This window comes from Callorhinchus milii, unplaced genomic scaffold (assembly GCF_018977255.1).
Source record: "Callorhinchus milii isolate IMCB2004 unplaced genomic scaffold, IMCB_Cmil_1.0 Scaffold2, whole genome shotgun sequence".
NCBI lineage: Eukaryota > Metazoa > Chordata > Chondrichthyes > Chimaeriformes > Callorhinchidae > Callorhinchus > Callorhinchus milii.
In genome coordinates this window covers 30,189,073-30,202,660 of record NW_024704743.1, presented here as the reverse complement: position 1 = coordinate 30,202,660, position 13,588 = coordinate 30,189,073, and the positions used below count along the sequence as shown (strand labels likewise).

At 41.1% G+C, this 13,588-nt stretch overlaps 1 long non-coding RNA gene across 1 annotated transcript; it reads left to right on the top strand.

Annotated features, from left to right (window-relative positions):
* Nucleotides 1-11,746: 11,746 nt before the first annotated feature.
* On the top strand, nt 11,747-12,081 carry LOC103184913. The gene is made up of 2 exons (XR_488588.1): nt 11,747-11,883; nt 11,985-12,081. It is a non-coding gene; the product is annotated as an uncharacterized LOC103184913 (long non-coding RNA).
* The last annotated feature ends 1,507 nt before the right edge of the window (nt 12,082-13,588 follow it).

Below are 13,588 nucleotides of genomic sequence, written 5' to 3'. Positions count from 1 at the left end.
CCCTCAATCCCTCCACCTTGATGCCTCTCTCTCCTCTTTCAAGTCCCGCCTGAAGACTATCCTGTTCCGCCGTGCTTACGGCCACCTCCCTCCACCCCCCCGGCTCGGAGTCAGGCTCCGCCACTGTTAAGCACTCTGAGATCCTACCCTGAGTAGAGGGCGCTGTATAAGTGCAAGTTGTTGATGTTGTTGTATTTGAGGACTCCACTGAATTCCAAAGGTGGCATGTATTTACCTAGCAGTAAATAGGATCCCAATTGTTATTCGATTGGCAGATCGCTTTTCCGGGGATAATAATCCCTCAAAAAAAATAATACTATTAATCATTTGGTCATTCAATCCACGACTGTTTGTGGGACACTGCTGTGCACAATTGGCTGCCGCATTTCGCAACAAATATACAGTCAATTCACTCTACAATATATTCTGTGAAGTGCTTTGAGGTGATAAGGCGCTACACCAAATGCAAGGATTATTATTATTACTATTACTATTATTTGGTGTCTATAGCTCTTTATAACAGCTCACAGCCTTGTATTACTCTGTTTCTTGCTTTTGCAGGTTACCGCCTTCCCCATCATTCAATTCACCTCCTGAAGCCAGACTATCTCCCAATAGGGAGATGGACCTGACCTGCCACCAGGAGGTGCATAAGAAAATTGTAATACAGTTTACTCTCCCCTTGTTCTCCCCTCCACTCCACCCTCCAGTGATGTTGGAGAATCCGGCACTCTCCCATGCATCTCCTCACACAGCAGGGTCTCCTTGGAGGTGGGTGGAGTATATACTACTTTGGAGTATTGCATTTCATTTATAAACCAATGTTGTTTTCATTAATAAATTTGCTTTGGACACTCTTTTGTCTGTTTACAGCGTAAAGACATCGTAAATTACAGCATGTACTCAAAACTTTCAAGTGAATGATGTAGCCATGATACTCAGCTATTCCAGAATTTCACTCTCTTCATGCATCAGATTCAAGGAAATGTTTTCAAGAAGATATTTACCTCTTTAAAATTATAAATGTAATTTTGCACTTATGGTCCCTTGCTAATTTTCAGTCTTCTACAATCTTTCCTTTCCCTTCTATCGTATTGTTTTGTCAAACAATGTCCACACTCCAAGTACCAGTGACTTTACAAGCCATTAGAGAGCGGCAGGGATACAAAGCACAATACCCAATTAACCTCCCTTTAATTCTGCTTTTTGTTAAAGCACAGTAAGAGACCCACAGAAATCATAAAGTGTACGTCTTACAGTTGTCTCGATTAATCCAGATGGCGGATTTCAAAAGTGCTTTAAATATTAATGAGAAAATAACTCACCAATTATGTGTACTCTGCAGCCTTTGTGAGATGTTAATCAAACAGAATTAAAAAAACACACGCAGCATTTTCAAGGCTATCTGGAGAGCCCAAGCAATCTAGTAATTCAGCTATTCACACTTTGATTAAACAGCCTCTGGTCATCTGTTCAAGTACAGCTGCTTCATAGCAAAACAAATAAGAACTTTATTATTCGCCAGCTGTCCAGTCTCATACGGTTTTATGCTTTGCAGGTGGAATTCAGGTCACCACAGGTTCACAGAGAGAAGGGAACAATTCCGAGTGAGCTTTTGTTGCATTGCAGTATGCAGCCGTCTTCTGCTGATAGTGTCCAAGGCAAGATGAAAAGAGAGAAAAAAACTCATCAGTCCATCCATTCATTGAACATTGTATAGCCGAAGGTGGCTGAAATCATGAGGAGAGGGGAAAAAAGATAGTAATCTCTTGTTTTATCAGAGGTAAGCGTCGACTATGCATATATCTGAGAGATAAACTGGTTTAATAAATCAAAGAAAAAGACCATCCAAATAGGTACCAATAGGTTATTATTATGTGTAATAGAAAGTAGAACTAAGAGATTAATTTCAAAAAATAATGGATGATTACTTTCACATACGTGTAGACGGACATGTACAATGAGGGGACTGCAGATTTGGAGTTGATCTGCTGACCTCAGTTGAATGATGAAGACTCAGACTTGGGGGTACAGTTATCTGTGAATCATCCCTTTGTAAATGAGCAATGGCACTCTGAGTAATGCACCATGTTTCACCTCCAGCAAGTGCTGGAGACCAGCCAGTATGTGTCAGTCTGCCTCTGAGTTCAATTCCCAGTTCAATACTTGGAACTTATATGGTCTAAGATGATACTTCAGTGCAGTGCTGGAGTGTGCTGTATTGTTGGAAGGGTGGTCCTTTGGTTGAGACGTTAAACCGAGGCCCCATCAGACTGTTCAGATGGACCTTTAAGGTATTTGTTGCTGTGCACAAATTGGCTCCTGTATTATATTCTGTGAAACACTTTGAGATGTCTTCCTGATATGAAATATCAATGGTAAAGATTATTATTATCATTACAGTAAAAGTAGAGATGAACTTGGTGATTCACTGATTTTTCTGCCAACATTCACTAGAATTTTTTGTAAAAAGTAGTGGTCCTGTGGCATGTTTAAGGAGAACTAGATAAATACTAGTAAAGGTATCATGGGGAATAAAGAAGTGGCGGGCAAGTGAGTGACAAATCAGCCATGACCCAAGAAAATGGCAGAACAGGCTGAATGAACTCTTTCTTTAAGCACTCTGAGACCCTGCCTTGCGTGAGGGGAGCTATATAAATACAAGTTGTTGTTGTCCCTGTCACTTTGTGTCATATAGGTCCTCCCACACAACTCACAGTCAATCCACTTCACAGTATGTCCTATGAAGCGCTTTGAAACATCTCGATGACATGATAAGGAGCTATATCAATGCAAATGCAAGGATTATTATTATCATATTTCTATTTGAACCGTAAGACATATTCAACAGTATATTTATAGATTTTGTGCTTCTCAACTTCTGTGGGGAGCAGAGCTATCTAACCCAATGGTGAAGTACGATTGGTGGAGTGGTAGGGTAATTAATGACTGGCAGGGTTTGGAGGCCGGGACACTGGACTCATTTAAAAACAGTTTAATGCAGTGAAGGGTGGGGGGTGTTTTGGAAAAGTTAGGTTGGATAGGTTGAAGGGCGTTCTTCATCCAGACTAGTCTTGTGATCTTCTGAATCAGGTTGAGGCAAAATCTCTCTCGAGATGTTTACTTGAACAGGTGCTCCTCAGGATAGTGGCATGTTACTGATGCCTGACTGTTGGAAAAAACCTCTCAAGATGTAAAGTGCTTTTTCATCACTCCGACTCATGAGACCTCAGTTCGGTTTCAATCCGAGATTTCATGCAGGAAATTGCAAAGCACTTTTTTCTGCCAGTGAGGCACCAGTACTTACCTGAGGAGTGCTTTTTCAACACACTGATTTAAGCATTATTCCCTCCATCATCGATAGCATATTTGTACCAATATGCTAACATTGTGAACAGATTGCTGTTTAATCAGATTACTCAGATCTCTCTCGCATTTATTTACCAATGTAATAGCCTGATGGAAATGTACAGTTTCTGTTCTCCTTATCGGTGGAGGGGTTGGTGCGTGGAGAACTGAGGCAGGTGTCCGTAATGATGAAGCCAAACAGAAGAGGCCCATCAACTCCCATTGGTACCGGAATTTGAGTGCTGGGAGCAGGTGCAACCAAAGGCTTCCTGCACCAGTCTCATTTGCTCCATCACGTTCTTTGAAGGACCAAATATTAGTCTTTTCAGCCTGGAGTAGTCTCGCCAGCATGGGGCTCTGTAATTATAAAGGCGGACGCAATCTGTTCAATGCCACCCTGGTGCCCACAATGCCATGGCTACCAGTATTCAAGCAACTGCTTCAAACCACTTCTCGTCTTTGCTGCCTTTGATGTGAAACAAAGTGGCCTCACTTATCAATGTGTTGCCTTGTTTACAGTACTCTGTGAAACTGACCAATGAATTGGCAATTGTTGAGAGCTTGTTATTTTCAGGGCATCTGCTTACACTTGGCTATTGCAACCAAGACAAAGAGTAGTGCAGGAAATTACCACACTTTCACCTGTCAGATCTGACAATAATATTAGATGGTTTTCTGAATCCAGTCCGAGAACATCTGCCTTGCTGTTACCCAAATATTTAGCCCTGTGAAATGGATGTCGGTTACAATCCTCTGTTTAACTGCTGTTTAAATGTTTCCTCACACCTGCTGTGAGACGCACTGATGTATCCGTCATTCAGCCAAAATAGTCAGCTTCTTTGAGCAGCAAACATTTCCACTGCAGCCGATGCTCTATCAGAGATTCTCCGCTTGTGCTGTTTGCATTGAATGTATTCACTGGCCTTTAGAGCACACCTGCTCTGCAAGTTGTGCCAATGTTTTCAGAAGAGGGGAAGGGGGTTAACTCTATACATACAACAGAATAGGCAGGTACCCATTGTACTGAGTTAAACCATCTGTGTGAGTAATTTAGGAGCACAGTGCTGGATAACAACTTTTAGCTGAAAGATTTATTTTCTTATCCATTTAGAAGTGAGCCTAATCTGTCTTCAGGTGATTTTGATGGTTTGAAATTGAACTAGAGTTCTTACAGGAGAATTACATACATCTGAAGTGGGACCTGATCCTGAATGTTATGAATGGAGATTGGAGCAGGTATAGCAGAGTCTCTCAGTTCTGATCATAACATACTAATACAATATGATTTGCATTTATAGAGCACCTTATACATTGGGAGGACATCTCAAAGCACTTCACACAGCTGGCTTGGGGTGCGAGCTGAACACAACAACAGTAACTTGTATTTTGAGACTTCTCAAAGACATGATAAAGTGCTATATCAAATGCAAGGATTATTATTATTATATAGTGCCCTTCACGCGGGGTAGCTTGAGCGCTTGAGGACGGTGGAGAGGGGAAAGATGATGGAAAGCATGGTCAAAGAAGGAGGTGTTGAGTCAGGCTTTGAATAATAATAATAAGCCTTGCATTTGACATAGCACTTTTCACGTCTTCTAGACGTCCCAAAGCGCTTCACAGAATATGCTGTAAAGTGAATTGACTGTATATTTGTGGGCGAAACGCGGCAGCCAATTGTGCACAGCAATGTCCCACAAACAGTCGTGGATTGAAAATGATCAATTTATTATTGTTTTATTGTTGCTTTTTTTTGGAGGAAAGGGAGGGTGCAAGTCAAAGGGGCTCAGGATAGCATTCCAGAGAGTTGGGACAGATGGAATGAAAGCTCACCCACCAATGGGTGATAAGCAGGCCAGTGTTCACCAAGCAAAAGCAACAGTGCTTTTGCATCTGTAGGAAGTCTCAGAGGGGGTGAGACCCTGGAGGGATTTAAAAGTAAGAACAAGGAACTTGAATTCGATCCATTGAGGAATGGGGAGCGATTGGAGCTGAGCGAGGATGGGGGTGATAAGCTTACGGAGACTGGTGCGGGAGAGGACATGGCTGCAGAGTTCTAGATCATCTGCAGCATGCATAGAAAAGACCTGGTGATTCAGTGAACAGGGCATTGGCAAAGTCAAGCCTGGACATGATGAAAGCATGATTGCGGGTCCCACTGGTACCTTGCCCAAGTGGCTATTGTTTATGTAAACCTAAACAGGAAGTGCAGCAGAGTGACCAGGAGAAAGGGGAAGAAATTACAGTCAGGACTCATTCCTCTTCCATACAGGAGTGTGTTCCATCAGGAAACGCTAGATAGCATTCAGGAGTGGGAAACCTGACCGATTTTTCCAGGGCATTGAGATCAATGTGAGTGTTCTCACCACCACACAACTAAAATCAGCAGCAATTGGGAACTGACTTACACTCAAAAAACTGTACAATGAAAATTGCAGCATGTGATTTGTTAATTATGACCAATGATGATTATCACATCATTGATAAAGCAGTGAATGAAGCCAGTCGATAACCAAACACTAGCCATGGTTGTGACCCCCTCTCCCACCACTCAGCACATGCACATTGATCACAACATTAGAATGATCTGAGCATTCCCAGCATTCCCAGCGCCTTGGGACATCCTGCTGACGTGAAATGTGCTATACACATGTAATTTGTTGTTGTTGCTGGAGTGCAGGTTCCCAAGATCTCAAAATAATCAGAGGGTACAGACAGCTTTGGGCACAGCTACTAGGAGAAAGGTCTCATCCACAGCAATCAATTGTTTTCTACTTTCAATTGGCCTCGATGACAATGCTTATCAGTGATGTGATAATTATCCCTGGTAATAATTACTATATTACGGATCACAATATTCACCTCTGTGTTTTCCAATTAATACCCAGTCCAACTCCTACAGCAATGCTATAAAGTATGTTTCTGGCAGGGTTAGCCAAAGCTAAATGAGATATTTGCAGCTGCGTTTATTCACTTGATGTTGGCACTGACGTGGGGATGTCCTGAGCCAACCTACTCGCTGCAAAGCAGGGGCGACATGTGTGAAAATGCCAGCAAGTTTACAAGAGATTCAGCATACACAGAAGCAAACACAGAGCCAACTAGGTTCCTATGATTAACTTATGAGAATGGTCACTTCCTTCAACAACAACAACTTGCATTTATATAGCACTTGTCATGCAGGGCAGCTCCTTGGAGAGCTTAACAGTAGTGAAAGCTGACCCTGAACTGGGGGAGGGAGAAGGTAACCGTAAGCACGGTTGAAGAGGAAGGTCTTCAGTCATGATATAAAAGAGGGGAAGCAGGGAGGGATTGAGGAAGAGAGTTCCAAAGCTTTGGGCGTAATGGCTGAAACCATGGCTGCTGTCAGTGGAGCGGAGGGGACGAGCGATGAGCAGGAGGCCAGAGCCAGCTGAGTGGGGGCAGTGGGTAATGGAATGGGGATAAAGAAGGTCGGGAAGGTAGTCAGGTGCAAGGATGTGAAGAGATTTGGAGACATGTGAGAGGATCTTGAAATCATGGCCGTTTGTGGGACAAATTGGCTGTTGCATTCACCTACAAAGTACACAATTATTGCACTTTACAGTATATCCTTTGAAGCGCTTTGAGATGTCCTCCTGACATGAAAGGCGCTATATCAAATGTAAGGATTATTATTAGATAATTACTGTTTAAATCACTCTGTAGAGGTCATTTCTAAATGGTTTTCAGTGATGGGTCAGCCAAATAACTACTTTTTGCAAGAGGTTGATATTTATTATTATTATTATAGTGCATATTATAGTGAATGTAAATATTTTAAAAGAGGAAGGGGACAATTCCATCAAATGAGGCACATTGGCTTATTCATGGACAACGTTGGGTGCAATATGCCTGGCACAAGTATTGAAATTATCTAAATAAAAACTAGGATTTAGAAAGTGGGAAAGTGCAGCATCTGCTGGCTAGCACATCTACCACAGCTGCAAGGCTGGCAGTGATGCATGCCATAATCCCGGAACAGGCTTTTCCTACAAGTGAGCCCAATTTAATATGTCTCAACGTGGAGGCATCGCCCCTTTAAATATGTGCACGTCTCCAATTGCATAGCTAAAGAACTGCTTCAGCAAAGGCTTTTATTCCAGATGAAGAGCATAAAGACTTCACCTGGTGCCACTCCATATGGTCCAGCTGAGACTAGCAACGCAGCCGAGTGAACACTCCAACCAGCCTCCCCTTATTCTGCGTCATTGGACAGCCTAGTCAGTTCAGCGGTTTTCATAACAAAAACTTGCATTTATATAGCGCCCTTCACACGGGGAAGCATCCCGGAGCATTTTTCATAAGAACTGGCAAATATTCAGGGAAGATTTACAACTGTGCCTTTTTTGAAAGACTTCTCATTCCTTGACTCACCTTTAAATGAGGCCTGCCAGCCCATCAGCACGCCCACCACCACCCCACCGCCATCCTCAGCTAGATTGTCCAGCTCCCTACCCTCCAGCAGATCGACTTCAACCTCTTTGTCCTTATTTTCAAATACCTCCATGACACTGCCCCACCCTTTCTCTATGATCTCCTGTATTTCTGTGAGCTTTCTGCCTCATTCCCCCAATCACCGGAATTCTCTTCTGAACCACCCCCTCACCCAAGCACCCTCACAGCTCGGATTCCAACTCGGCCTTGGTAAAGTCCTTTGAGATGTTTCCCCTATGTGAAAGGCACTGTATAAATTATTGTTGTTGTTTTGCACATACCCTGAGCCTGAACAAAGTTCACCTCATATGGAGCTCCTGTGCTGTTGAAAAGTTATCATAATGGTTGAGTAACATGGTGACCTGATGGTAAATGCACAGAACAGGGTGGATACAGCAGACACACTTGAAGCGGATAGTCCTGGATCATCTGGATTTACAGCTGGGCTGGGTAACTAGGAGAAACTAAAGTCTGATTTGTTTGCTAGAATCATGGTTCTAATGACTTGGCTCACAGAGAAACATCTATAAGCACAACTAATATTTTATTAGCTCATCTATGTTAAGAAATGATCAAAAATTAGTTTCAACTTTCTCTTTGACTGAATAACCTTGCTTTCCTTGAACCCCCCCAACCACCTCAGTTTCTCTGCATGCCTAAGGAGGTTAGATTGTCAATCAGCTCTGTTTCAGAATACCTGCAATACAGAGAAACCTGTCAGTATTATCCCTGCATGTGTGCACGCGCTCTCTCGTTTGCTTTTCATGCAGGCATGCAAAACACATTGAACAGATATTCCTATCAAGATGAGATGACAGTCAGAAACTTAAGGTTTGAATGCAAACACTTTGGTGATTTAGCTGAGCAAGTACATTTGGGGTCCCATTTGTGGATAACTCCACTGATAACTCCACCCTGGCTTAACTTGTCACTATCACTCAAGTCATCACTGCTGTTAATATCCTGGCCACATTTATTTATGTATTTATCATATGCCTAAAACGCCACTCCGGATAACTCGTCCAAAGTGACAAACATTTAGTTATTTATTATTTATTTTTTATGATTAGTGTCCTCAAATAACCTTGGAAACCATTAACTGGACCTGTTAATGGTCAGCCTGGCTGCACTCGTGCCTCTTGAGTCAGAAGGTTGTGGGTTCATGCCTCATGTAAGAAATCTGAAGTCATTGACTAGAGTAAAATTTCAATGTCATACTGGGGTAGTCGTGTATTGTCGGAGGGTCTGTCCTTCAGATGAGATGTTAAACCAAGATCCCCTCTGCCTATTGAGGTTGACATAAGAAAAATCCCATGGCACTATTTGAAAAGAGAAGGGATTTTTTCCCTGTGTCTTGGCCAACAATCCCCCAAATGAAATTCGTCATTCACTTCATAGCTACTTGTGGGACATTGGCTGCAAGTTGACTGCCACTTTCAGTCACAACACTTTACAATAAATGCTGTGAAGCATTTTGAGACGTCCACCTAACCTGAAAGGATATCAAATACAAGGATAATTATTAATATTTTGGTGTCATTGTTTTAATATTTTACAGAACATGCCTTATAAACTCTCGAATGATTCAGAGTAACAGACCATTAAAAAATGAGGCACTGCCACCAGGGTTAATAAATATCTTGAATATGTGGGTAAGCTAGCACAGTGTGGTACCCTCTCTTTTCATTAGTGACATATGAACCTTTAAGTATACTTTAAATGAGAATTGCGTACGGTTCTAGGTGAAGAAATAAACATTAAAAGAGGTGGACCTAAAAGGACAGCAACACATTGTACATTTTATAGAACCACTCTTTATAAGAAGTGAAGAATACTGCAGCAGTCACATAACATTAGCATGCATTCATGAGCTGATTAAGGTATTTATAGTTTTACCAAAACATCGACTAATACATTCTTCTCATGGTCTAACATTTTTTTCACTGAACACATATTAATTGTTTGAAACCACAGTTGCTAGGTGAGTAAGCTTGTCTGTGGCTGTAATCGTGTAGGAGTCCTGTAGCTCAGTGGATACAGCACTCGTCTTGCAAGCGAGAAACTTGGGTTTGATTCCCGGCAGGGCAAAAACTTGGGTAAGTTTCCTTATTTCACATGCCTGATAATAATCCCTCAAGAAAAAAAACAAAAACAAATTGGTCACTTCAATCCATGACTATTTCTGGGACAATGCTGTGCGCAATTGGCTGCTGGGTTTTTCCCACAAATATACAGTCAATTCACTTTTCAGTATATTCTGTGAAGCGCTTTGAGACGTCAAGAAGATGTGAAAAGTGCTATATCAAATGCAAGGATTATTATATTATTATAGATTTCCGCTTATCGCTAAGTGTTCAATTAGCGGACAGTCTGAATGAAGTGTTATTAACGTTTTGTCTAGGTGTTTCTAAGAAAGGAAAGAAAAAGAGTTACATGTGCTCATCAACTAACTTTCTTTATGCCAAAAAAGCCTCTGCAAGTGAAGATGATGTGGTTTGATGCATGTTATCAGCCACTGGTTAATGCCTTTTGTTTTTCCTCTATTCAAGGTGCTGGCTCATGCCTGGGTACACCTCCAACGGCTGCTGATCACCCTCTTATCCAAATGGCCACGTATCCCATTTGAAGCCACATAATGAGTGTCAACAAGCTATACTATTGTGTTAGTGTTCGGAATGGCAAGCGCAAGGGATAGCTGGTTAAACTCCAACAGGACACCTACGCACACTCTGGGGCCACCAAGCCTTGAGCTTTTGCCAAACTGCACCTAAACTCTCTGGGATTAGGTGAGCACTGTGCCTCCTTCCAGGGAGAGAGTGCAAGTCCCATTCCAAATACAGTTACATTTCCATAATATGAGGCACTCTGGTTTGGATACTCTTAAACATGGTAATATCATTCTGTGTGTGTCAAACCCGTGACTGAACAGAAATAGTTCTAACATGTTTGAACACAGATTAGTAGACATGAAACTTTTACCATTACTTCCCTGACTTTGTCATTCCTTCATCATTCTGCCATCTTTCGTTCATTTCTCAAATTATGTCTTATTGTTAGAGTTGTCACCTCTGTGAGAAACCCTTCACATGTACTCCTGACTCTCTTACCTGTCTTACTTTAATAGTTCTGATTATCTGCCAAGGTTCTGGCCACTTTATTACCTTAACTCCTGCTATACTTTATTGCTTAATTAACTTAAATCATGTACTTTTCACTATAATGTATACTTTACTTCACTTGATCACTAGTAAATATGAGTTTTATGTTTTCCAACTATTTGTTTTCTAACCTTTCACTTTTCTATGGACCTACGATCAGGTTTGCTTTCTGTGCTTAGGAAAACGGACACAAGAGGAGACCTTTCACCCTTTAATACCTCTAATATCAGAGCATCTATTTACCTCTCTTTTAACCATCTTTTGCCTACAAAATGCATAGTCACTACAACTAACAGTATATCCTGGGAAGTGTTTTGAAATTTCCTCTGGACATGAAAGGTTTTATATCAAATGTAAGGATTATGTTCTGGTTTTGCTAATTCCTGCTTTGCTCTCACAAATGATGGCTGTTTCATATTTTCTCATCTCCCATTGTGGGTTCAAGCCCCAAGTCGAGACATTGAGTCTCTGACTGACTGTCCAATGCAATGTTGGAGGAGAACTGCATTGTTAGAGATGCTGACCTTCAGATGAGAAGTTAAACCGAGGTTCCATCTGTCCATTCAGGTGCAAGAGATTCCACGGTGGTCCTCGAAAGGAGAAGAGAGTTTCTCTCAGTATCCTTGCCAACAATCTCCAAGATTAAATTGGTCATTCACTTCACGGCTGTTTGTGGGACATTGCTATACATAAATTGGCTGCCACGTTCACCTACAAAAATACAAGCATTATAGTTCACAGTGAATCCTGTGAACAAGTTTGAGATGTTTTGATGACGTGATAGGCACTGTAACAAATAAAAATATTATTATTATTTACACATGTCTTAGGGCTGATAAATTGGAACTTGACTCATCCCGGGACTCTGATAAATATATCTGAAACTTCTGATAAATAATCATCAATCTATCACCAAAAGGACTTTGTGAGTGTTCAAGATTCCCAAGCTGCAATGTTTACTGTTACAAAAGACTTTGGACTGTCTAGCAAAATACCAGTAGTCAAATTGCTCTGTTTTTGTTTCAGCTTTGGCTTTTAACATGAACAATATAAGCATGTTACGCCAGGATGGCGATTATTCATGAAACACAACTGTATACATTCCGAGGATTAAGGAACAAGATTTTCCTGCTATTCAGTGTAAGTCTGATCCTTCGTCAGTATGGAGGAGCATGTAACAAAATCCCTGGTAGCCTAAATGAAGGCTTTACCTCTATCTGTTATGTTCTTACTTATTCATATGTTGGCTATGAATTAAAACCATGAATTTTACAATAGTTTGAAGCTGACTCTCACACCAACGTTTGAATTAACAAAAAAAATTCGACATTAAATCCTCAACAAAATTCTCTAGGTTACAATCTCATATCCATTTCTCTGAGTGTAAAGTGAAACAATTTTGCAGCTATCAGCATTAATGCCGAAAGGCTGGGTGTGGTTGAATGCAAGACAAGCAGTTTTATAGCTGGTTAAAAATGTATCCAAACCTCAATAGATATAATGCTGAGTAGGCATGTAGGTGTTGACACAGATTATTCAGACGAAAGACACAGGCAGTATTATGGCATATACGCTCACCACTACATACTCCATCCCAGTGGTTTGAGTCATCACAAGGTGAACAGCACGTCTTGTTTCATTTATACAAAGCCCTCCCTGAGCTGCTGATTCGGTTCTAGCTAGTGGTCGATTGATACCACAAGACAATAGGTCTCAATATTGCCACTGGTAGTTAGGTAACTTCAACTCGAAACACTAATTATGCATTTATATTGAAAAACTGCTACAGGAAGCAAAGCTGTAATAATGAACACAGCTTGCGGCATATTGTGGGCTTTTTTTTAGCAACACAATCACAATTGTTAAACAGTTGTTGTTGATTCACAATATTGATAATGATAATAGTAATAATAATAATAATCCTTCCATTTGATACAGTGCCTGATCATGTCTTTGAGACGTCACAAAGCGCTTCACAGAATATACTGTAAAGTGAATTGATTGTATACTTTTTGGGTGAAATACGGCAAACAATTGCACACTGCAGTTTCCCTACTTGATTCAATTTGATGATGGGGGTGGGGGGAGGGGAATCATCGCCCAGGTCTGTGGATTTAAAACCACTTTGTTGGTACCTATAGAGAACAGATGGATGGTTCAGTGATCAAATGGTTCAGGCACTGATCTCAATTCCGACATCTGTGAAGTCAGTGTCCAAGTGGAGGTTTAGAGTCTGGCTGTTGCTTATCCAGCATTCACTATTTACTAAACATTTTACGACACCTGCATTTGAAACTGTTGTATATGCAATGACATCAATACACATATGAGAATCGCTCAGTACAGCGCAGCTTATAAGAGGTGTCAATGTTCTGCAAATCATCAGTTACGCTGCCTAATTAAACTATTAAAAAAGGCAGAGCTCCTTGGGTTCCTTAGTTTTTATTATTTCTTAATTGGATTCCTTAATAAGGAATGTGATTTACACAAAATGGACACTCCTTCCTGTAAGTTACCAGAAATAAGTCACAGAAAATCCACTCCCAACACAATTTATATCTGGAGCAACAGCTTAAATTATATAGCATCTTCACGCGGGGCAATATCTTGGAGAGCTTAACAGTGGTGGA